Genomic DNA, 26572 nt, shown 5'->3' with positions numbered 1-26572 from the left:
TTTCAGGATCTCTTTATATATATATATATATTTTTAATTTTTATCGGAGTAGAGTTGCTTTACAACGTTGTGTTAGTTTCTACTGTCCAGCAAAGCGAATCAGCTCTACGTAGACACAGATCCACTCTTTTTTGGATTTCCTTCCCATTTAGGTCACCACAGAGCACTGAGTAAAGTTCCCCGTGCTCTTAAGCAGGTTCTCATTAGTTATGTATTTTATACATAGTATCAATAGTGTATGTATGTCAATCCTAATCTCCCAATTCACAAAACAGTAGTTAGATGCCGCAAAGTAGGTGGCAGTGCCTTAACCGTATGTGTGTTGTCAGTCCCAAGGGCCTCTTCCGTCCTTGTCAAGGAGAGTTCTAACCTTCTCTCCTTTCATACAACACTGAAAGCACAATTCTATGGGCTATGCAACTAGGCCTTGGGTTTTTATCACTCTGTGTGACCTCTGTCCTCTGGCTGTCATTTGGAGCTATTTTTTTTCTCCCTTCAATCCTGAAAAGGGAAGAAACAAATGTTCCCAGAAGCAAGTTTCTCATCACTTTGTTAATGATTGATTTCATTTGATTCCAGAACATGTTTAACCTTTGGATAAACAATCAAAACCTTCTGGAGGCACCTAAAAGGAATGCAGGAATGCATGTGCTATTTAATTCTGGAGAGATTATAAATGGGACTCTGACAGAATAAAAAGTATTATTTATATGAGTGCTAAAAAAAGTCACTTGTAAAATACACACTTGTCCGTAACGGCCAAATATGGGAAAGGGTAAGATCTGGTCGCATAACCAGGCTGGCTCTGTAAATGGGAAGTTCTGTCCATCCATCCTCTTCCTCTTGGTTGAGCAATTTTGTGGCTACAGATTTCCTCCAAGAAAGTCGAGCATTGTAGGCCAAATGGAGATCCAGCCTACACGCATAAGAAAACACCAACATAAATGAGCCAGCCCGGGATCTCTGAAGTTGTTCTTATCTGTGCCAAGGGAGAATTGTTCAAAGTTTTTACTTCATGGGTAATGGTAGAAATTACAGACTGTATAGTTGGTTACCTGCCAAATCTGAAAGAACAAAGATGAAATGCAGTGAAGGCATAAACAATTCAAAGGGAAAAAGAGTCCTAATCGGGCTTAAAATGCCACGAGTTCTCTAGCAGGCTGATAGGATCCAACCTCCGTCCATGACCTAGTGACCAACTAGTAAGCAGTCTCACCAGTTAGCCAAGGGAATTCAGAAGGCCCAGCACTACCATGAGCGGGGTGCAGAAGAGGCCCAAGTCTGGGCGAGTGTAACCCTCTCATTCTCAGCTCGGTGTGGGAAGAAATCGCGGGTGTGGGAAGAAATTGCAGCTCTGGGAGTTTGCCGGGGACCTCAAGAAAAAGGAACAGGGGTGGAGCAGTGCAGATGTGTCCCCCGTCCTGTCGCGTCACTTCTCCCCCTGTATTGTTCATCTCTGTCACCTGCAGTAAAGGCAGTGTGCGTGGTGGGAAAATCAAGGCTTACAGGCAGCAGACCTCACTCTGTCCTTCACTGTCTGGGCATTCTTGACCCAATTATTTTTACTCTCCACCGCCTCAGGTTCTTTATTTGTACAATGGAAATAATTCTGAAGATTAAACAAGATCAAACCAAGTACTCGGCACAGACCCAGCTCATTCTAAGTCCTCAATAAATCTTGATTCCCTTCCCTCTGTTGGACTCATCTTAGCACCTTAAGCACAAGTGGAAGTGGAATAAACTTTACTGGATAAATGAGTGTGTAGTAATAACCACTGTTTTGTTTGTCAAGGACTTTTTCAACTGTAAGCTCCTCAGGGTATCTATCACATTATACTCATTTTTAAAGCCCTAGCATCCAGCGCGGGGTCTGACACGTGGTAGGTACTTAGTAACTACTAAGTTTCTGAATAAAAGCTCGAGTTCAGAGGGTCCTTGATAAACTGGAGATTCTCAGGGTTGCATAGGATGAATTTCGAACTCAGGGAAGAAGTGCCCACTGTGCGGGTCCCAGAGGATGTGGTGGTAGAATCTGAGCCATCTGAGTGCCAAAGGGAAGGCTATGGGGTCTGGGGAGCAGCAGGCTTTCTTCCTAGGAGGGCGGTGCTCATGTGTCCTCAGCAGAGGCTGTACAGGCGCTATACCAGTCTGTTGACCCGGTGACACATAAGGAGGAGCAGGGCAGACAGGGCGCAGAGCCAAGGAGAGCCTGCACACCCTCACCTTGCTGACGTGGCCACAGAGCGAAGGAGAATCAGCAATTTCTCCAGGTGAAGCAAATACCAGGAAAAATGCTGACAACCTCTAAGTGATGGAGAAACGTAGGCTAGAAAGATCCAGCCATTAGTCCTGTGTGTGCAAGACCCAGGGCTCAGCTGCTGCATTTGTAACCCGAGAAAGAGAGTCCCTGCCTATTAGGCAGCTCAGCAAAACCGGCAGACCCCACACCCCACCATGAAAGAGAAAACAAAGAAATGAGGAGACTTGATCATCACAGTGCCTCTGAGAGCAAGAGCCCACAGCTTTATTTCTGCGGGAGTTTACCAAACTTACCACAAGTGAGCTGGTACAGTAAGTGCTTTAAGTCTGGGCAAACTGGTTCTCCTGGCACCGAGGTAGGAGCCGAGCTTAATTAGACTGCAGGATTAGACTGGAGCAGAGGCCTTTGTTCAGAGTTAGCTCCAATTCTGTTTGTTTTTTTACTTTCTCATTAAATAAGAACAGCAACAAAAATTGTGTCGTCAGGGATAGAAGCACAGGAGGAGGGGTGCAGCATGGAAATTCCCATTCAAAGGTGAATCCCTCCCTGTTCACCCTTCCCATCTTTTGGCTTTTTCAGAAAGCTGACCTTGAACTTGTGTTCCTGGTAATGCCTGTCCTTGATGGGATCTGGGTGAGTGTCCTGGGGAGGGCCGGTTGCTGAACGGAGACTTGTTTGTTCCCATCTCACTTTGGCAGGTTTTCTCCAGGTGACTTGGAAATAGATGCTTAAATCGGCTCAACTGTGCCAACTTCCAGGTTCTGAGGATTCTGGGCCAAATCTGGGGGTTTGTGGTCTGATGACCTCCGGGCCTGGGGAGGTTGCACTCTGGCAGTCAGTGGTAGAAGGCGAGGTCAGGGATGGTCACTTGCCTTATCATTTTTGGAAGCAAGGTCTAGTTTCAGAGATTGGGCTGGAAGCAGACACTGGGATGAGCTGGCTTATGGCGCATCCCCTTCAAACCACACTAAGATTTGTGAGGCCCCTCCTTGGTCAATAGGCCAAGGGCTGAAACGCCGTTTGAGTTCAGGGAGGCAGGACTTGCAGTGGATCTGAACTTGCTTTCTGAAGGGCGGTAGACTAGCCCATATGATGGGAGTAGCCCATCAGATCCTGGCAGTCCAGGAATCAGAGAGCGAGAAACTCAACCAGTTAGGGCTACCAGGAATGGGGTCAGGCCCTGATGAAAAAATCTGGGGGCTCCCTCACAAGGGCAGACAGGCTAAAGATCTACACGTGGGATTTGATCCAGCTCGCATCTGGACCCCTGGTCCCTGCTAATCAGTATGGTCCCCCCATCATAATGGGCCCGGCGACCTGCCTGTGTGCGTGGCTGGTGAAGGGCGCTGGACTGACGAGCGGGCTGAGGCAGCAGGCTTGGGGTGAGAGCAGGAGGATGGGCTCCGGGCTCGGGGCTAGGACCCTCGAGAGCTCTTCCTCAAGGAGAGCCGGGCTTCCTCTCTGGGGGAGACCTCCTGCCTCTTCTCAAACACAGCTGTTGTGCCTTCAAGGGATAAACCCCATCTTGATCTAGCTCATCCTTCTGGGCCCAGAGCTGGTGGGAGGAGGAAGGCGGGAAGCCGCACCCTCCCTCCCCTGCTTCCCAAAACAAAGGTCTGGTGCCCACCCCATCACCCCCTTGTGTCTTTGCCCTTACCCTGGTTTCATCAGCCTTTCACAGCAAAGCTGGCTGGAGTGCATCAGGACCAGGCTTGGGAAATCACCCAAAGGCTGCCTGGTCCATTCCACACACATGGTTTGTACACCTACTGTGTGCCAGGCCTGGGTGAGCTGGTGCTGGTGAGCAGGTCCTGGGTGAGCCCTGGGCGAAATTCCCATCTCTAGGAGTTCTCTGTGGTAGTGCTTCCTTCACCATCTGAGTATTTCAATAAACAGAATAGAGGGCAGGGCTGCCAAAATTAAAATCCTCTAGTATTTGTGTCTTGGGAATAAACATGGTATTTAAAGGGTAATTGTCTTTCCATTTCTCGTGGGTAGTGGCTTCTCTGTGCCTCTGGGGCCTAGACAGGTTTGCTCCACAGGCTTTGGGGTAAATATCACTTCCTTTGGGAAGCCTTCCCTTGACCTCTCAAGACTGGGTGGGATAACCCACCTACACGCTCTCCAGCGCCTTGCCTTACCCTTATCCCAACACTTACCATCATATTCCAGAAGCCACCAGCAGACTGTGAGCCCTGGAGGGCCGAGACTGTGCCCAGCATGCTGGCTGGGACACGGACGGTCTGGTGGGTGAACGAGTTGATTGGTCCAGTCTATGTGGGGCTTCAGGAAAGAACAAACAGGAGAAGTTCAAGGGGCAGATTTTGGCTCAAAAGAAAGAAAGATACTATAGCGGTCAAAACATGAGTCAAAGGTCATGAACTCTGCATCACTGAACATGTTCTTGCCGCAGCTGGATGACCCCAGTTCAAGATGTCATAGAGGGAATTCAAGTATCAGATGGCGGAGCTCTCAGGAGGCAAGACCTGCTGAAGGTGCTCCCAGGTGCTGGAGAAGAACAGGATGAGGGGAAGGGCGGGGAGGAGAGTTAGCTAGGGGTGCTCCCTTGGAGAGGTCCCCATGAAGAGACAAGCCTGAGTTTTGTTCCCACTAAGTCTTCAAAGCAGGGCTCAGACGTCATCTGCCTTCCCTGACTTCCTCTATCTTCCTCTTCTGCTCAAAACACATGGTTCCTTTCTTACCATTTCTTATCCATTTTATTTTATTTTTTTTTATTTTTATTTTTATTTATTTATTTATTTGGTTGCACTGGGTCTTCACTGCAGCACGTGGGATCTCCGTTGCTGCGTGCGGGATCTTTAGTTGCGGCATGTGGGATCTAGTTCCCTGACCAGGGATCGAACCCGGACCCACTGCACTGGGAGCATGGAGTCTTAGCCACTGGACCACCAGGGAAGTCCCTCTCATTCATTTTAGATGGGATCTCCTAGAGTATGGGGACCATGTCTTACTTATAATGACCTGTATCCCGGGCATATAGACCTGGGCCTGGCACAGGTGCTGAGTAAACATTTGTTGAATGACGGACTAAATGAGGACCTTTCGTGTAAGACAAAGAGCTTGTGGCCCTACTGGGGAGGCAAAAATAGCACACGTGCAAAGAATTCAGGGAACAATTCAGTATTGAACTGTATGGCTTTCGCCCCAGCAGTTGGTTCATGAAGGAGCTAGCTCAGAGTCCGCTGGCCTGCCAGCCATGTCTGAAAGGTCTGGGGAGGGACGGAAGCAAGATGCTTCTTCTCCTGCTAGAATGTGAGCGCCACGAGGGCACGGCCTTTGTTCACTGCTGGGTGCCTGGCATGAGGTAGGTGCTCAATAAATATTCATGGAATGGAGGCACTTTAGTTGTTATAGTTTAGTTCTCTTAAAGCAGATAGAAATGGTGTTGACAATTAACTTGTCCTCAGACTATGAAGGTGAACTCCAATAGGAAATACACAGAATCAGAAAATCCCTGCAGAAAGCGCTGGCGTCATGGCACATGACCTGTGCAGTCACACAGAGCCAGCGCTCAGAAGAGCCCTGATCTTAGATAATGTGATGCTCTTGCCATCTTGAAATTCTCAATTTTTGAACAGGGAGCCCATGTTTTAATTTTGCATTGGATCCACAAGTTATGTAGCCAATTCTGTCCGCAGAAGGGGATACTGTCAATCTGTAGCCTGGGCTGGCAGAAGCAAGGAAGACTCTTTGGCTCTGGGCACTCACCTGGCAAACTGACTTGCCCTGTGGACTCTGGGCAGCTCACGGGGGCTCTGGACAGCCATTCAGGTGCTGTCTCCTCTTTTCTGCCTGGTCCAAATCTGCAGCTGCTTCTGTTGTTTTGTTCCATCTGCCCTGAAGTGACCTCAGGGAGTGGCAGAGCAGCCACAGCCAGTGACTCACACCTCCTGTCACTCCATTGTGCTGTCACTGCCATGGGGAGGACTCTCTCCCTACCAGTCGGACCCTTTTATGGCACACTTCATAAAAGTGGCCTCACCAGTATGGTTCTAACAGGAACTCCCCACCCAACCCTTTCAAGGAATTTGGGGCGTTTTGCCTCCTGGGTTGGAGGACATTGAGTGGCACCCCCAAGTATCATTTTCCAGTTCTTTAGGGGTGAATCCAAGGAATCTTCTAGCTAAGAATGAGTTTACGGACAACTGGAGCACCATCTCAGGGTGGGGGTGACTTTTCTCTCCCTCTGGTTCAAGGTCTTTGATTCTTGCTGGGCTGGAGCCCTCCTGCAATGCCCAGAGCCCTGCTCATTTCTCTTAGGGACACCACCGAGCTGTCATGCTTATAAGGCACGTGGTGGCAGAGTTTCACAGGGAGAGCACCTTCTATCCCAGGGATCCGTACCTGCTGGTCTGGCGGGATGAGCTGGCCACTGGTAGAGTCACACTTGATCCTGAGAAAAGCCACCCTCCTCTGTCCCTAGAGCACAAGACAGGGTGGCTGGGCTTTGAAAAGGGGATCCCAAGAGCCATACCCATGCTGCCCAGCCCCTGTTGCCCACTGTTTCCTGCTGCCCTGGGGCAGGGCCCAGGATGGAACCAGCAGCCTCATGACCTCCCTGAAAGGCTGCCTTGGTGAGTTTCCAGATATACTCTGGTTGTCCAGTGAGCAGGCATGAGTGTGTGTCCCTGGCATTGTTTTATCATGAACTTTTCTGGCTGAAGTCAAGGCTCACTAACAGGACAGGTGCGTGCCAGACTTCTAAATTTACCCCAGAGTACTGCTTAACATTTGCTACTTAGAAAACAAAAAATGGGAATTCAAGTTCATGAATAGAAAACAAAGATTGTGAAGGTAGATTTTTACAATTTCAAAGTCAATGCCATTACTAGAATTAAGATTTTTTTCCCGTAAGTTACTATTGTTTTAAATTTCCTTTGTTTAAAATTTAAAAAAAAATTATTTATTTATTTGGCTGCCTCGGGTCTTAGTTGAGGCACATGGGCTTTTCTCTAGTTGTGGCTTGTGGGCTTACTTGCCCCGCGGCATTCGGGATCGTAGTTTCCTGACCAGGGATCCAACCAGAGTCCCCTGCATTGGAAGGTGGCTTCTTTACCACTGGACCACCGGGGAAGTCCCTTAAATTTATACACACTGCCAGAAGTGGGAGGGAGACCATAGGTTATTCAGTCCAACCCCTTCATTTTAAAGATGGAAAACTGAGGTCCATGGAGGGTGGGGGGCTGCCCAAGGTCACACAGCTCATTAGGAGCAGAAGTAAGAACCCTGATCCCCTCCAACCCCCCAGGCCCCTGCTCTCTCTCCAACATAAATTTCATAAGATAGTTTAGTTATTAGCTAAACATTCACAGCTACAGATCTGAGCAGTAGCTGGAGCAGGGCGTGCTATGTTTTCAGTACACTGGCAGTGTAACCTCAGTGGATTTTATGAGTACAGATGGTCCCTGGCTTACCACGCTTCGACTTTGGCTTTTTCGACTTTTACGATGGTGTAAAAGTGATACACATTCAGTAGAAGCCATACTTTGAATTCTGATCTTTTTCTGGGCTAGTGACATGCAGTGATACCCTCTTCTGATACTGGGCAGTGGCAGCCGCAGCTCCCAGTGAGCCGTACGTTCATGAGGGTAAACAGCCGAAACACTTACAACCACTCTGTACTCAGACCCATTCTGTTTTTCACTTTCAATACAGTATTCTACCAATCACATGAGATAGTCAACACTTTGTTATAAAATAGGCTTTGCGTTAGATGATTTTGCCTGACTGTAGGCTAATGTAAATGGTCTGAGCATGTTTAAGCTGGGCTAGGCTAAGCTATGATATTTGGTAGGTTGCACTTTCTACTTAAAATATTTTCAACTTATGATGGGTTTATCGGGACACAAACCCATGGTAAGTGGAGGAAGATCTGTATTGTTCTTTTATTTCATCATTTATCACCAACACTTTCGTGAGCAAATGCTTTGTGCCAGGTCCTGGGGTCAGTATTAGGAATACCAAGTAGAATCAGATACAGTTTAAGCTCTCAAAGGCAACTTGTACCAGCAGTGTGTGTGTGTGTGTTCGTGCACGTGGATGCGTGTGCCCCCAGCTAGAAGCCCCGTCCATAGTGTCTTTTACAAGAGATCACTTTGCCTTCAACACATCCAGTTAGGAAACTGGCTTCGATAGCTCTGGTCCAGTGACTTTGAAAGCCGGAGGAGTTAACATTCCCAGTGTCCCATTAGGTAAAGGTGTCTTTCTCTGTTTTATTTCCAGCCAGAGCTGGAGGAGGATTCACTGGCCCTGAGCGTGCTGTCTCATTGGCTGATGGAGGCGTCTGTGCCAATGATTAGACATGAACATATGTGAAATCACACACACACACACACACACACACACACACACACACACACACACACACACACACACACCATGCAGAACGAGTTCTAGAAGCACAGACTGTTCTGGATTATATGATTCTTCTTTGGCAGATGAGAAAATTGAGACCCAGAGTAGTTTAACCACTTGCTTAACTTGCTAATTAGTTAATCCAGATAGCTAGTGGATTCCTTAAACCATTTAAACTTTTAGTTTATTCAGGAACTAGAAAATGGGAAGGGGTTTCTCTTAGAAGTGACTTCATCTGAAATGTCACTGCTCCTAAGATAACATCTTGGAGAGGCATCAAGGCGGCCGTGGTCTCTGCAGTCCCTTCATAGAACCCCAGGAAGTCACAGCTGTTAGGGAGGATTCCAAGTGAATGGAAGTCAGATCAGGCTGTCCCAGATGCCAGTTGCCCCCCTCTGACAGAGGCCTGAGACACCCCAGCTGGGGCTGGGGCAGGTGCTGGGCAAGCTTCCATCTCCCCCCACTTCCAGCCCGTGGTGTCCCTGTGGGGAGCTGGCAGGGTGGCAGGAAGCATGAAGGATGTGTTCCCAGCACAGGTCCCACCACAAGATGTTTTGGTTTAAGCATGGGATTATTGTTCTCTCTTCAAAGCCCAGTGATAAAAGCCTCTCAGGCATGCCCTGCAGAGGCAGGAGGCTTTGCTGCCAGACCCTCTCTCAGTAAGTAAGTGAGCCCATCCACAGTCTCAGAACCCAGGGCTCCTTGAGTGGGAGAGACATGCTAGTCGACTGAGTACAAGTTCCCACTGATGGGTTCCTTCCAGAGTATTCTGCTCCTGCTTGCACTCCTCCAGAGATAGGGCATGTGCTCCTTTACAAGAGCACCGTTTCCAGCTTTCATGGGGAAAGGCCGCTTTCCTGTAATGTCGATCTGGGGTCTCAGCCCTGCAGCCGGGGGGGCTCACCCTGCTCTCTGTTGTCTGCTGCCCTGTGGAGGTTTGAGTCCGGTGTGTACAGTACTCCAGGCCAGTCATCCACAGGTCAGCGCTTGGCCACCCCTCCTAGACGTGGCTGTGAGACCCTCGCCCTCCTCTGCACAGGGGGCTCCTGAAAGGGTGAGCTCCAGAACTGCTGGAAATAACCAAAAGCCAAAAAGTCCAGTCGCAGACTGACCAAAGCAGAGATAAATAGGGCTGTGGTCTCCCTGGCCTCAAGGGTTCTCAACAACATGGAACATGGAAGCCACAGAGCGATTGGGATTTCCTACCTACTGCCTTGCAAACTCTGCCATAAGTGCATCTTCTCACCCCGGGAGCTCGGTTAGACGGCCCAGAGCTGGCCTCTACTCTATTCCTCTCTGGGTCCTCCCTCTCAACATAAATTCTAGCTGGAGGCAGGGAGTTTTCTAGGTGTTTTAGAAATAGCCAGAGTACAAACCACTATACTGCCTGCTGCTGTTGATTTTATGGGCTCCAGCTTGGGGATTCAAGACCGCAGGCTCACTCAGCACTGTGTTCTGGGCCACTGATCACAGGAGCCTGTGGTCAGGGGAGCAGTGCAAGTGAGTGGAGATCTGTGCGCTGGGGCAGGAACCCCAGCTCCAGTGTCATGTCAGACTTGACGGTTAACCACCGGCCATTTGGCTGGCATCAGGTAAGTGGCGGAGGCCAAGGCTGGGCCAGGTTGCAGCACACCTGGGGGAATTCTCGGAACAGAGTGTGACCCTGACGTCCCAGAGGTGACGCTGGAGGACTGGGCAGTGTTTGCCTGGACTGTTCCTTAATGAACTCTCCCAGGCACCTTTCACCCACTCAGCAACATTTATATTCAGCAGAGTAATCCTGGCGAAAACGATTCTTTGATTGCCTGCCTAACTGGATGAGCAAACCCCCTAAGGGGTTATTTGGACAAGAGTATAAACGATCTCAAGAATGTGACCTGACCTAGTAAGTACAGGGGAAAATAAGGAAAGCTTCTGTGAGGTCTTTGGGGATTAAGTGGTTGGCATGAGGGTAGGTGAATGACTCTGTCATGTGTCCTGTTTCTTATGCACCAATAGGGGCACCATCTAGAAGCAGGAAGAACAAAGGGGAGTTCACCTGCTCTGCAGTGGGCTAGGTAGCTGCGCAGGCCTGTGCACTTAGAAAAATGCTGTTTACGCTTCCCACCAACATGCAGTAATGACTCTGGGAATTAATGTTTGTGCTTGGGAGAATGTGTGTGTGTGTGTGTGTGTGTGAATGAGGGGGCTATTTGTCCTGTACATGGGTGGAGAGACGACCTAGGAAAAAACCCAAATGTAGTATCCCAAAGCCCAAGGCCAATGTGAATTATCCTGCTGATCAGCAGCCCAACTTGAATTATCCTGCTAGGCCAACAATGGCATTGGATTAGAGTTACACTAAATAATTCAGCCTGGGAAGTAGACTGCCAAGGATTATGGTGTCTCCCAGATTACTTAAATAAAGAAGAAAATGGAAGAGGCAGATCATCCTAAGGTCAGACCACTTTGTGTCCACTCAGGGAGATGGCTTGGGATTTCCCTCAAGTAGGGAGGGAGATCCACTCTGTAGAGGTGAAACTCTGGAGTTGCTCTCAGGAAGAGTCATGGATCTGAGCTTGAGCTCTGTTCAGTCCTGGGTCTGTGTGAAGAGGAAAAGCCCATCGAACTCAGCCGCTGCCTCATTCAGGGTGAGGACCCTCTTGTGATTGGGAGACCCTTTTAGTAGCAACTGCCCTGTCTTGATTCCAGCCACTCTCAGCCCAAGGCTGCCATCTAGGCTGCTGTCAGCAGACCTATTCCCTGAGGAGCAGAGACGTTGGCTACTGTGTGGATGGGCCCTGATGGAGATCTGGGCAGCTGCGGGCCTCTCAGGGCCCACAGGTGGTCAGGACCAGAGCAGGGCAAATTCGTGGTGCGGCCTGGAGAGTTGGTTTCCAGGACTCCTTGATGGCTCTCTTTCCCAACTTTCATCCACAACTCCTAGAACTGAGGCTGGTACAGAGCAGATCCTCCATACATCTTTGCTGAATGGATTGATCAAATAATATATAATGAGTCAACTTCTCTATCTCAGTAAGCAGAGCTCAGACATCACAGACTTTCTTTGGTGACTTCTAAAACTGCAGGGTCCTGGGACTTCCCTGGTGGTGCAGTGGTTAAGAATCCACCTGCCAATGTAGGGGTCATGGGTTCGATCCCTGGTCCGGGAAGATCCTACATGCCATGGAGCAACAAAGCTGGTGTGCCACAACTACTGAGCCTGCGCTCTACAGCCCGCGAGCCAGAACTACTGAAGCCCGCACACCTAGAGCCCGTGCTCTGCAACAAGAGAAGCCACCACAATGAGAAGCCCGCGCACCATAATGAAGAGTAGGCCCTGCTCTCCGCAGCTAGAGAAAGCCCGGGGGCTTTAACACTCCACTTACACCAATGGACAGATCATCCAAACAGAAAATAAATAAGGAAACAAAGCTTTAAATGACACAATAGACCAGATAGATTTAATTGATATTTATAGAACATTCCACCCAAAAGTGGCAGAATACACTTTCTTCTCAAGTGCACCAGAACATTCTCCAGGATAGATCACAACTTGGATCACAAATCAAGCCTTGGAAAATTTAAGAAAATTGAAATCATATCAAGCATCTTTTCTGACCACAATGCTATAAGAATGGAAATCAATTATAGGAAAAAAAACTGTAAAAACCACAAATACATGGAGGCTAAACAGTGCACTACTAAATGACCAAGAGATCGCTGAAGAAATCAAAGAAGAAATAAAAAAATACATAGAAACAAATGACAATGAAAACATGACGACACAAAACCTACAGGACACAGCAAAAGCAGTTCTAAGGGGGAAGTGTATAGTAATTCAATCTCACCTCAAGAAACAAGAAAAATCTCAAATAAAAAATCTAACCCTACATCTAAAGCAACTAGAGAAAGAAGAACAAAGAAAACCCAAAGTCAGTAGAAGGAAAGAAATCATAAAGATCAGAGCAGAAATAAACGAAATAGAAACAAAGAAAACAGTAGCGAAGATCAATAAAACTAAAAGCTGGTTCTCTGAGAAGATAAACACAACTGATAAACCCTTAGCCAGACTCATCAAGAAAAAAAGGGAGAGGACACAAATCAATAAAATTGAAATGAAAAAGGAGAAATCACAACTGACACCGCAGAAATACAAAGGATCAACAGAGACTACTGGAAACAACTTTATGCCAATAAAATGGACAACCACGAAGAAAGGGACAAATTCTTGGAAAGGTACAATTTTCCAAGACTGAACCAGGAAGAATTAGAAAATATAAACAGACCTATCACAAGTAATGAAATTGAAACTGTAATTAAAAATCTTCCAACAAACAAAAGTCCAGGACCAGATGGCTTCACAGGCGAATTCTTTCAAACATTTAGAGAAGAGCTAACACCTATCTTTCTCAAACTCTTCAAAAAAAAATTGCAGAGGGAGGAACACTCCCAAATTCATTCTACGAAGCCACCATCACTCTGATACCAAAACCAGAAAAAGACATTACAAAAAAAGAAAATTATAGACCAATATCATTGATGAACATAGATGCAAAAATCCTGAACAAAATACTAGCAAACAGAATCTAACAACACATTAAAAGGATCATACACCATGATCAAGTGGGATTTATCTCAGGGATGCAAGGATTCTTCAGTATACACAAACCAATCACTGTGGTACACCATATTAACAAATTAAGGAATAAAAACCATATGATCGGGCTTCCCTGGTGGCGCAGTGGTTGAGAATCTGCCTGCTAATGCAGGGGACACGGGTTCGAGCCCTGGTCTGGGAAGATCCCACATGCCACGGAGCAGCTGGGCCCGTGAGCCACAACTACTGAGCCTGCGCGTCTGGAGCCTGTGCCCCGCAACGGGAGGGGCCGCGATAGTGAAAGGCCCGCGCACCGCGATGAAGAGCGGTCCCCGCACCGCGATGAAGAGTGGCCCCCACTTGCCGCAACTAGAGAAAGCCCTCGCACAGAAACGAAGACCCAACACAGCCAAAAATAAATAAATAAATAAATTAAGTAGCTATAAAAAAAAAAAAAAAAAGCACTGGTATCTGTTACCTTCACTCCATTCTCACTGTCATTAACTTAATTCTAGTTCAAACTACTGGCATCCTTCACTTTAAAAAAAAAAAAAAAAAAAAACCATATGATCATCCCAATAGATGAAGAAAAAGCTTTTGACAAAATTCAACACCCATTTATGATAAAAACTCTCCAGAAAATGGGCATAGAGGGAACCTACCTCAACATAATAAAGGCCATATATGACAAACCCACAGCAAACATACTCAATGATGAAAAACAAAGAATTTCCACTAAGATCAGGAACAAGACAAGGATGTCCACTCTCACCACTCTTATTCAACATAGTTTTGGAAGTTTTAGCCACAGCAATCAGAGAAGAAAAAGAAATAAAAGGAATACAAATTGGAAAAGAAGAAGTAAAAAGAAATAAAAGGAATACAAATTGGAAAAGAAGAAGTATCATCTTCTTTTCCAATTGTTCTACAATTGGAAAAGAAGATGATATGATACTATACATAGTATACTATACTATGTATAGTATCATATCATCTGTTTGCAGATGATATGATACTATACATAGAAAATCCTAAGGATGTCATCAGAAAACTACTAGAACTAATCAATGAATTTGGTAAGGTTGCAGGATACAAAATTAATGCACAGAATTGACATATATACACTGCCAGTTGTAAAATAGATATCTAGTGGGAAGCAGCTGCATAGCACAGGGAGATCAGCTCCGTGCTTTGTGACCACCTAGAGGGGTGAGATAGGGAGGGTGGGATGGAGGCGCAAGAGGGGGGGGATATGGGGATATAGGTACACATATAGCTGATTCACTTTGTTATACAGCAGAAACTAACACAACATTGTAAAGCAACTATACTCCAATAAAGATGTTAAAAAAATTAATGCACAGAAATCTCTAGCATTCCTATACACTAACAACGAAAAATCAGAAAGAGAAAGTAAGGAAACACTCTCATTTACCATCACAACAAAAGGAATAAAATACCTAGGAATAAACCTACCTAAGGAGGCAAAAGATTTGAACTCAGAAAACTATAAAACACTGATGAAAGAAATCAAAAATGAAATAAACAGATGGAGAAATACACCATGTTCTTGGATTGGAAGAATCAGTATTGTGAAAATGACTATACTACCCAAAGCAATCTGCAGACTCAATGCAATCCCTATCAAACTACCAGTGGCATTCTTCACAGAATTAGAACGAAAAATTTTACAATTCATATGGAAACACAAAAGACCCCAAATAGCCAAAACAATCTTGAGAAAGAAAAATGGCGCTGGAGGAATCAGGCTCCCTGACTTCAAACTATACCACAAAGCTACAGTAATCAAGATCAGCATGGTGCTTTGTGACCACCTAGAGGGGTGGGATAGGGAGGGTGGGAGGGAGACACAAGAGGGAGGGGATATGGGGATATATGTATATGTATAGCTGATGCACTTTGTTATAAAGCAGAAACTAACACACCAGTCTAGAGCAATTATACTCCAATAAAGATGTTAAAAAAAAAAAAAAAAGACAGTATGGTACTGGCACAAAAACAGAAATATAGATCAATGGTACAGGATAGAAAGCCCAGAGATAAACCCATGCACATATGGTCACCTAATTTATGAGAAAGCAGGCAAGAACATACAATGGAGAAAAGACAGCCTCTTCAGTAAGTGGGAAAACTGGACAACTACATGTAAAAGAATGAAATTAGAACTCTACCTAATACCACACTCAAAAATAAACTCCAAATGGATTAAAGACCTAAATGTAAAACTAGACACTATAAAACTCTTAGAGGAAAACATAGGAAAAACACTCTTTGACATAAACCACAGCAAGATCTTTTTTGACCCACCTCCTAGAGAAATGGAAATAAAAAGAAAAATAAACAAATGGGACTTAATTAAACTTAAAAGCTTTTGCACAGCAAAGGAAACCATAAACAAGACAAAAAGACAACCTCAGATGGGAGAAAATATTTGCAAATGAAACAACAGGAAAAGGATTAATCTTCAAAATATACAAACATCTCATGGAGCTCAATATCTAAAAACAAACAATCCAATTAAAAAATGGGTGGAAGACCTAAATAGACATTTTACCAAAGAAGACATACGGATGGCCACAAGGCACATGAAAAGATGCTCAACATCACTAATTATTAGAGAAATGCAAACCAAAACTACAATGAGCTATCACCTCACACCAGTCAGAATGGCCATTATCAAAAAATCTAGAAACTATAAATGCTGGAAAGGGCGTGGTCAAAAGGGAACCCTCCTGCACTGTTGGTGGGAATGTAGATTGATACAACCACTATGGAGAATAGTATGGAAGGTCCTTAAAAAACTAAAAATAGAACGACCGTACGACCCAGCAATCCCACTACTGGGCATATACCCTGAGAAATCCATAATTCAAAAACAGACATGTACTACAATGTTCATTGCAGCACTATTTACAATAGCCAGGACATGGAAGCAACCTAAATGTCCATCGACAGATGAATGGATAAAGAAGATGTGGCACATATATACAATGGAATATTACTCAGTCATAAAAAGAAATGAAAATGAGTTATTTGTAGTGAGGTGGATGGACCTCGAGTCTGTCATACAGAGTTAAGTAAGTCAGAAAGAGAAAAACAAATACCGTATGCTAACACATATATATGGAATCTAAAAAAAAAAAAATGGTACTGATGAACCTAGCGGCAGGGCAGGAATAAAGACGTAGACATAGAGAATGGACTTGAGGACACGGGGAGGGGAGTGGGAAGCTGGGGCGAAGTGAGAGTAGCATCGACATACATACACTACCAAGTGTAAAATAGCTAGCTAGTGGGAAGCAGCAGCATAGCACAGGGAGATCAGCTCGGTGCTTTGCGATGACCTAGAGGGTTGGGATAGGGAGGGTGGGAGGCAGGCTCAAGAGGGAGGGGATATGGGGATATATGTATGCATAAGGCTGATTCACTTTGTTGTACAACAGAAACTAACACAGTATTGTGAAGCATTTATACTCCAATAAAGATCTATTAAAAAAAAAAAAGACAATCTAGAGTGTATGCTCTCTTAGGGCAGGAATGATCATCCTACTTTACTTTACAGTACTTTGCATAAGCTGATGTTCAATAAATGTTTCTTGAGTTGAAATTAAAAAAAAAAAGAAAGCCCACGGGCAGCAACGAAGACCCAACGCAGCCATAAATAAATAAATAAATAAATTTATAAAAAAGATAAGTAAAATTCCAGGGTCCTGAAATAACCATCATTAGCAAACATTGTGGAAGAGCGTTAATGATGTCACCATAGAACATTCTAGTTGAAACATGACTTTTTAATTTTTGCTTCAAATCCGTTTTATATACTGTTAAACAAAAATCATTACATAGGAAACATTTTACTTTTTAAAATTTTATAATTCTTTTTAGAGCTCTTTGTTCACATGTGAATATAGCATATGATCTTTGCAGCAGTCTTGGGCGATAGGAAGGACGGTGACATTTTGTTATTCCCATCTTACAGCTGAGCACATGAAGGCTGAACGCATTTCCAAATCCACATAGCTGAGAAGGCACTGATCTGCGATTCCATGCCTGATGCCTTTCCACCGCCCCAAGCTGGGGAAGCCGGGCTATCAGAGTGTAAAATTTTCCTTTTGCTCCACCAAATGAGAGGTGGCACTCAATCTGGTCCTCACAGAAAAGCTGTTATAAGGCAGATGCAGGTCCCGAACAGCTCTGCAATTACCAGGGAGAGGGTATAATTTGGGGAACTCAGCCTGGGTGGGCTTTATTCTGGAAATCTCACTTGTGATTAACTCTACTATTATCAGACAAGATTACGTGTGGGAACCAGAAGCAGTTGGTTTTGACTCTGTCCCTGGCTCAGTGTCATGCTGCACTCTGTGCTCCTCAGGCCACTCCCTGGATTCCACGTCTGAGGCCACTCACTCTCCCTAAGCTCAGTGTGAAAGCTGCCAAGTGAAACTCGAGCATCACATCCCCATGGTGACCACTGCTCTCCAGGTCCCACGGTGGCCATGCCCCCTCCTCCCCAGGGCAATGCTCCAGCCCCAGTGTGGGCTGAACCTGACACTCTGCTTCAATCAACGCCAGCAGTTAGTTGCTGCTAGTTAGGATAATCATTTCTGGTGCCAGAGCCGATGGGCTGGGCCGTGACTCCAAGTGGGAATCTCAGTTGCAGCTTTGGTGAATGGCTATTTCACCTCTTATTTTCACCCCAAAGCACCGACTTTTTCTGTCTCAGTTTCTTAATCTATAAAACGGGTGTTTGAGCAGCTGCCACGTGATATTCTAGGGGGTAACACGGAGACCCACACAGTGGGCTCCTGCTCTGAGCTCTGCGTTATCTTATTCGTTCTTCAAAACCACCCTCTGCGTAGATATTCTTACCCCCACTTTATGGATGGAGAAACTTTGACATGGAGAGATTTAGTAACCTGGCGAGAAATAGAAACAGAGCAGCCCCTGACATTCACAGCCAGCGGTGTTCTTCTCCTGTTGGACATAAACAATCTCACAGGATACCAGTCTCTCACAGGGCACCCTGAGACCAGGCTAAGATGGACCCAGCAAGCCCTCCTTGTAGTTTTGTCTAAGCGCAGACAAAAACACCGCTGTGCCACCCACAAAATACCTCTGCCCCATGCCCCCAAAGAGTGACTGCAGCTTCTTTACCTACTACAGCTTGATCCTCGACATAGCCCTCCTTGTAGAAAGATTTATTGAGACACCCAATCATAGACTTGTTCCACTTTCTAACAACATCCAAATTGCCACTTCCTTAGACCCCCCCCCACCCCAAGCCACCCAACCAAATCCAAACCCTGTAATTGGTTCTTTCTAACACCCTCTTACTGGGACACCCCTGGTGTGCGTTCTCTCTTGCTGCAATGAGTAATAAACCCAACTTGTTCAACTACAGGTGTGATCCTGGTGGATTTCCTGGAGGGCGCTGACCCTTGTCCAGGGTTCCATAGTTGATGAAGGATGAAGACAGGATTTAAACTGAGGAATCAGACTTTTCTGATTCCAGAGCCTGTGCAGTACCATATGGGACCTCTAGTCTAGGAGAGCGGTGAGAACGAGTAATCTCAGCCCGGTAAAGTGCTTCAAGCTCTCACGGGAAACTCACAACCGGATGGAGGATCAAAGCTCTGGCATCCACTCCTGGTGGCCTTGACACCCTGAACTTCCCATATGCGCAGGAATCACCCCTGCTTGATGGTTTTCTACATGCTGACTGTTTGAAAGAGGAAACAGTGAATGCAAACACTTCTAACCTGTCATGTGGTCATACCCCTTGGACAGGCCACCAGAAGGGGGACGCCCACAGCCTGCAGAGTGACTGCCCCACCCGCCTCCATGGCCAACCTCTTGGTGCCTGGCACATGGAGGCTGCCACGTGCTCTGCTGGTGAGGACAGCCAAAACCCCTTTCCCAGTATTGTCCTTTGTTCCTGACGATGCCTACAGCAGTTTCTTTGATCCCAGCAGGACACTGGCCTGAGATGTAAGGAGATGACTAACCATCCTCACAGACCCCTAGAGCCCAGCGGTCCATATACTTGATGGCTCTTGACCCAGACTCTGGCATAGCTCCCACCTGAGAGCAGCTGGTACCAACACCAGGGAATCACCCTTGACGCCGCAGCTGCTAAAATAACGACAATTACTGTGGTCACCATTTACCAGCACCATTTGTAGTACTGTGCCAGGACATTTTTTATACTTCTGTGATCCTCATAAAAAACCTTATAAGGTGGATATTATTATCCCTGTTTCACAGATGAAGAAGCTGAGACTCAGAAAGCTTGATACTAATCTAAGGTGACAGATTGTAAGTGTCAGAGCCAAGATGTGGATCCAGATCTGTCTCCCAGCCACTCTACTTCTTCCTCCTCTCTGGTCTCTGAGCATCCGGCTGTCCTACTTGCACCCGGGTGCCTGCACAGATCATTCGAGGCCACGGTAGATGCTGTGCTCCACCAGACCCCCACTCAGGACAGAAGGACGTATCCCCCAGTTACTGGGGGATGCAGCTGGCTGACGGCCTCTTTGGGAATTGCCCTCTGCTGAAGGCAGCTGCCTTGCTCATGGTTGTGCCCCTTCTAGGGCGCAGCCCACATGCAGTGACTGATCGGTGGGGGAAGGCAGACAGGCCTGGCTCTTGCCTCAGCTGGGTACAACTCCGACGGCTACCCCAACTTCAGAGTTCCCTGTGGGGTCAGCTGAGGCCTTGTTGGGACTGCAGTGCAGCCCACCTTCTCCCCCTGCCCAGCCCTGTTTCCTTCCTTCTCACATAGGTGGTCACCCTGAAGGCACTCCCTAGGAAACTTCCTGCACACTGTTCTCCATCCCAGAGCCCACTTTCTGGGGAACACCCCCTGTGACAAAGATGTTTTACAAGATTAGCTGGGGGTTTGCAGGTTTACCCACTGGCATCTGCAAGCACTTTCAATGTCTATAAGAGGGTGGTGTCCCCAGAAGGAATGATAGGCATTCTTGTGTCCTTGGCGTCAGTCAGCATGGCCCGAAGCCCGGGATCCATCTGATGGACTCTAGGCTGTCACCCATTTAAAGGACGTTTTCTGCCACAAAGTTTTGCTAAACGTATTTTTGGTAGGAAAGCCCAGAGTTAGCCTTTTTTTTTTAAAAATAATTTGCGGATTAGAGGGCCTGACAGTCCAAGTTTATTTTTAAGGTAAATGAAGGATAGCCTCTTTTGTAGTTTAACCCCTAAAGCACAATCAATGATTTACAATGCCTTGACCAGAGCAAACAGTGTGGTAATGAAGATATTATTACCTGGGACTTCCCTGGTGTCGGCCTGCCAATGCGGGGGACACGGGTTCGATCCCTGGTCAGGGAAGATCCTACTTGCCATGGAGCAACTAAGCCCTTGCGCAACAACTACTGAGCCTGTGCTCTAAAGCCCACGAGCCACAACTACTGAGCCCACGTGCCACAGCTACTGAAGCCCGTACGCCTAGAGCCCGTACTCCGCAACAAGAGAAGCCACCGCAATGAGAAGCCCGCGCACCGCAACGAAGAGTAGCCCCTGCTCGCCGCAACTAGAGAGAAAAGCCCGCGCGCAGCAATGAAGGCCCAATGCAGCCAAAAAATAAAATAAATAAATTAAACTTTAAAAAAAGATATCATTACGTGATTTCACAATTGGTTACCTATTTAGTTCTTTCTGCTGGCCTCTGTGCTAGGGCCTAGTCAGGGAGACACAGATGAAAGTTTCTGCGTTTGGAGGAGCTTACCATCTAGTAAGAGAGCTGACATCAAACCTGTCATAAAGAAAAATACAATGATGATAGTTTTGAGGATCTAGAGTCTCGTTTAAAATGTTGAATGAAAAAAAATAGTGGACATTGTATTTCCATACTAATTCAATAAAAGTTATGAATAGACAGATAAGAGACTGTCATCCAGAGCTATTACAAAGAGGAGTATGATTTAGGAGTTTGCTCATCTGTCTCCCTAGCTCCAGACAAGCCTCGGCTGTAAGCTGACTTTGGGGCTGCCCAGAACCTTTAAGAGAAATCTTCTTCAGCTTGAATTGTGTGTGAAAGTGCTTCATGAGTTTGTCCCCTTCAGGCCACCTGCTGGTGTCTTAAGCGTTATTGTCCTAAAATATTAGTTGATTGTATCTCTTTCCTACTCAAAAATCTCTAATGCCTCTCCTTCCACCCCCATTGCCTCCTGGATATAAAGTTCAACCCCTCTTCTTCCATTATTTCCCCCAGAATGTTCCTCTGTGGTCCAATTGGTCTACTCACTGGACTCCAAACTCAGGGGACCCTTCAAAGGGTCCTGGTCTCCTTGCCTTTACTCATGCCAGTCCCCTCTCCTGGAATGTCTTCCTCACTTCTCTTGACCTGTCCAAATAGCACACATCTTTCAGGCCAGCCAGAATTTTATCTCCTCCGTAAAGTCTTCCCCAAACATCCCAACCTGAAGTGACCTGTCACTTCTGAGAGGTCTTGTATTATCCCTTTATGGGACAATGAAACCCCATTGTCCTGTGATAGCCCTTCATTCTGCCCTTGACCTGTCATTTTGATGTGTTCTCTCAGTCTTCCGGGAGTCTACATGTCTCCCCAGAACTAAGCTGGAAGGGTCAGGCTTGGTGTCCCAAGAAGTGTCCCTTCGGGAAGCAGCATTGCCTGTCCTCTGTGCTGTAAATTATAGGGCCAGGCTAGAAACGAGAAGCTTCTCCCTTCATCTCTTCATGAAGATTTGGCACATTTGGCTTCTCCAAATATTGAATTGAATTGAGCCAGCTACTTTGGAGGAAAGAGATAGCATTTTTCACTGTTGAGAATAAACTAATCCAACTTCCTTTCCTTTTTAAGGAAAGTAATACATCGAAAGGGAAAAAAGAGACTTATGTGACCCTAACTTGGTTCTCTGGGAACAGTGTTCCCTGGCCTCAATCCCAAAAAGGGGAAAAAAAATGTTTTTCAAAATGCTAGTGGCCCTACGCATTTGAGATCCATTTCAGTTTCTTTTTAGAAAAGTGAATTGTGATCCATGTGTGTGTTTGTGTGTGTGTGTGTGTGTGTGTGTGTGTGTGTGTGTGTGTGTGTTTGTGTGTGTAAGGGTGCCTGCCTGTGTGTGGTATGTGTCCTGATGTATGTGTGTCCAAATATCTGGTCATGATGCCCTTGAACTTTTCTTAAGTTGAAACAGATTCGGAACGGTGCCCCTACAGCTCCAAGGGATGCCCGGGCCCAGCCTTCATGGGACAGGGCGGGAAGCAGACCCACAGTAGAGAAGGACTTGCAAGGGACACAGGGTGTCAGCTGCAGCCAAAGTTGTTATTTTTAAAAGGCAGACACAGAAACCCACAGGACTACACCCTGCTCTTTCTGGCTCCCAAGGCCACGGGTGTGTCCTGGCAAAGGGGAGTCCCTGACACACTCTGCCAGGCTCAGCCGTGGGGAGGGCCCTGAACTAAACTACTCCTTGGCCTTTGCTGCTTCAGTAAAAGCAGAAACCACAACACCCCTCCTCCCAGCAGGGCCCAGGGCCTGGGCTCCAGACACTTCTGAAAGGCCTCCTGCCTGCCTGTCTGGGTACCAAGCCCAGACCCCGGACTCGTTCATTCTTCTCTGGGGCTGCTTTGGCCTCTCTGTTAGGTCCCTCACCTTCCCAAGACAGCCAAGAGGAAACTGAAGTGCCCATCAGTTTGAGACATGTCTGTTGGCACTTTCTCTTGAGAACCCCAAACCTGGGGGTGGGAGGAGCCTTTCACTCATGAGGGGTAGGAAGCTCCAAGAGGGGGAGTGGCGCCCGACAGCACCCCAGCCCCAGCCAGTAGTGGAAACTTGGACTTAACGCAGGAGAGAGGCTTGATGGGGTTCCCAAGGGCTTGGCTCAGACTGAGGAACCCACCAATTCTGCTTCTGTCTCTGCCCCTCCCAGGGCCTGGGAAGATGGGCACGTGGCAGGGGCAGTCAGAGAGGAGGTGGACAGTTATTCTGAGCAAACTCTCCAGGGGCCAAGCCCAGTGTGAGGTGCCCACACATGCACGATCTCATCCAACTGCCGTGGTAGCCAAGCAAGGCGCAGGGGCAGTCAGCCTCCAGGGGATCAAAGCCCGAGCGAGGCCAGGGGTGCTCCTGATCACTTGTGACCGTGTCCGAGTGGCATCTACGAGGACCACCGTACCCACCACGACGGCAAAAAAGACGTTGTGTGTGTAACATACAAGCACAGGCTGTTAGGACGCAGTTCGAGGATGGGACTGCTAGGAAGTACACTAGGGAATTATCAGTGTGGCCAGTGTCAGGAGGGGTGTTGCTCCGGGGATGGCCCTGAATCTGGGCTTGCTCTGTCCCTGCCCCTTGTTTCTTCGGAGTCCCTGCGTCCACCAGGTAGAACAAGTAGAAGGCCTGGCAGCCCTGGTGTTTCTTCGGATTCCCTGCATCCACCAGGTAGAACAAGTAGAAGGCCTGGCACTCAGGAGAGGGGTCCAGGATACAGATGTGCGTTTGGGAAGAAAGAGCCACAGGCTGATATGGCCTGAGTGTAGGTGTCCCCCAAATTTATATGCTGAAGGTCTAACCCTATAGGAGATGGTATTTGGAAGTAGGGCCTTTGGGAAATAACTAGGTTTAGATGAGGCCATGAAGTCAGGGCCCCCGTGGTAGGATTAGTGTAGGATAAGGCATGGTAGGATAAGGCGAGGTAGAGACTGGAGCTTCCTCTCTCCCCACCATATGAGGACACAGTGAGAGGGCATCTGCAAGCGAGGAAGAGGGCTCTTTCCAGAATCTGACCATGCTGACACCCAGCCTCCAGAACTGTGAGGAATAAATGTCTGTTGTTTGAGCCACCCTGTCTATGATATTCTGTTATGGCAGCCAGAGCTAACTAAGGCCTGACCTTACACTCTGAGTTCTGGGGAAACTGAGACCATGGTGCAGGCACGAGTTCCCAGCAGTGGGGGGATGGGGGCATGTCGGGGAGAGCGGCTGTGAAGCAGACCGGGCTGGTGATAGGACTCGGAGTGCACCCAGACTCTTGTCTGGCCGTGCCAGCCTGCCCCTCACCCCCCCTGCTGCCTGGGCTGGCTGAGACAGGTAACTTCCTCAGACACCTGCTTTGGACGAAGCAGTGATTCCTGGGCCAGACGTGCACTTTAGCTTCCACTGCGTAATTAAAGGATGAACAGCAATGGGGAGCTGAGCCTGGCACGCAGCTCTCTGTCTGTGGAGATGCTTGGTCGTGTCTGGCCACGTAGAGGCTCAGCTGACCTTGGGTACCTCCCCTCCCCTACCAAGGGAATTCTCCCTCTCAGAGCTTTACTCCTAGGGCAGCTGAGTAGTAGGGGAGAAATAACTGAGTCTCCTGGGTGGATAGAGCCTTCATACCTGCCCGCAGGGCCTCCCTCCGGCACTCTCCTGATGAGCCCAGCCCACCCCGCCCCTCCCTGCCCCCCACCCCGGTCTCCTGCACAGCTGAATTTCTGGCGGATGAGTCCTTCTGATGTGAAGGGCCTGGGACCAGGACCTCCTGCCTACGGAGGGTTTGGCCTCACACAGTATCGGTCGGAGTACTGACTTGGTCCCCAGTGCGAGGTTGTGGAAGGACGCACTTCGGGACAGGGCCATCCGTAAGGAGCCTGGGTGGGCGGAGAACCTGGGGGAGTCCCGCGGCCTCTCGGGGAGACCACGGCCAGATTTCTGAGCTGAGTCAGCATACAGGTTCCTTTTAGCTGGAAAACCCTGTGTTCTGTAAGCTTCCTCTTTTATTTATTTTTATTTTTATTTTATTTTATTGATTTTTTTAATGCAGCAGGTTCTTATTAGTTATCCATTTTATACATATTAGTGTATATATGTCAATCCCAATCTTCCAATTCATCACACCACCACTTTCCCCCCTTGGTGTCCATACATTTGTTCTCTACATCTGTGTCTCTATTTCTGCCCTGCAAACCGGTTCATCTGTACCATTTTTCTAGGCTCCACCTATATGCATTAATATACGATATTTGTTTTTCTCTTTCTGATTTACTTCACTCTGTCTGACAGTCTCTGGATCCATTCACGTCTCTACAAATGACCCAATTTCGTTCCCTTTTATGGCTGAGTAATATTCCGTTGTACATATGTACTGCATCTTCTTTATCCATTCATCTGTCGATGGGCATTTAGGTTGCTTCCATGACCTGGCTATTGTAAATAGTGCTGCAATCAACATTGGGGTGCACGTGTCTTTTTGAATTACGGTTTTCTCTGGGTATATGCCCAGTAGTGGGATTGCTGGGTCATATGGTTGAACTTCCTCTTTTTAAGGACTCAGTGGAGCTGATTTCCAGCTCCTCTTATATCTGCATCATGAAGGTGTTTTCTGTGGCTCTAGAAGCCTGAGCAGCTTGTTTAAACCTGCCTTGGACAGCTGACCAGGTGGTGGTGTGGGTTGGCGAGGAGGACTGGGGAGAGGGAGAGAAGGAGGGTAAGGCAGGGAGGTTGTAGACTAGGATGGTGATACTTAAGAAGGATCTGCCCAAACCCGGAGCTATGGACACCTGGGCAGCCCCAGTTCTGTGCTTTTGAGGTGGTGGTTTGGATGCTCCATTTTCTTGTACCTTTTAGGAACTGAAAGACACTTAAGAATTCAGGCATCGGCAAGAGGCAACCTCGCTCCCATCCCTCTGCTCAGCCCTGCAGCCGGCCTGCCTCCCCACAGACACCCACCTCCTGTCCCCTGTTTGGCTCCTGCCCGGGAGCACAGCCGGAGGGAAGTGTCCAGCCCCGGAAATGCTTCCAGGTGAGGGAGGACGAGCTTAATCAGATCGGAGAGCCTGCTCCTCCGAGATGCCCAGGAAGTGTTGACAGATTTGGCTGCATTTTAAAATGCTTGGTGCAGCTTTTTACCAGTCAGGTGAGGTGTCCCAGCAGGCCTAGCCACACTAGCCCCGACCCTGTGTGTTGTACAGCCAGGGGGACCGAGGCCAGGGGAGGCAAATGGTTCTGCCTGGGTCCTAAGCTTCCTGGGCAGGACGCAGGGCTTGTTCCTGCTGAGGCTAGGTTGTTGTGCTCTGATGGACCCTCCCCTCCATGCCCGTGGCCCCCCTCTTGGGTGTCTGGCTTGGTCCAGGTCTCTGGGCCTGTGGGACAGGGGCCTGAGGGCTGCTGGCTCAGCATCCACAGCAGCAACTCAGAGCCTCAGCCTGATGCCTGGGTCCTGGCTCGTAGATGGTGGTCCTCATGTCCATTCCTTCTTGAGTGTGGGTTGTGGGTGCCCCATGATGCCTGCAAAACACTGAAATGTGAAAGGGGCCGCACAGTTGGGGGATGGAGCCCCGGGCAGCCTCGGGAAATGGGCTCATCCCCTGCTCTG

General features: G+C 47.5%; 1 long non-coding RNA gene and 1 other non-coding gene across 2 annotated transcripts; both read right to left on the bottom strand.

Annotated features, from left to right (window-relative positions):
• Window positions 1-266: 266 nt before the first annotated feature.
• On the bottom strand, window positions 267-392 carry LOC118906522. Its single transcript, XR_005022505.1, has one exon. It is a non-coding gene; the product is annotated as a U6atac minor spliceosomal RNA (small nuclear RNA).
• Window positions 393-4043: 3651 nt separating this feature from the next.
• LOC118906178 lies at window positions 4044-6070 on the bottom strand. Its single transcript, XR_005022437.1, has 3 exons — window positions 5990-6070; window positions 4420-4768; window positions 4044-4136 (listed from the first exon to the last, which is right to left on the bottom strand). It is a non-coding gene; the product is annotated as an uncharacterized LOC118906178 (long non-coding RNA).
• Window positions 6071-26572: the final 20502 nt, after the last annotated feature.

Source organism: Balaenoptera musculus, chromosome 13, assembly GCF_009873245.2.
Source record: "Balaenoptera musculus isolate JJ_BM4_2016_0621 chromosome 13, mBalMus1.pri.v3, whole genome shotgun sequence".
NCBI lineage: Eukaryota > Metazoa > Chordata > Mammalia > Artiodactyla > Balaenopteridae > Balaenoptera > Balaenoptera musculus.
This window is presented reverse-complemented; position numbering and strand designations above follow the sequence as displayed.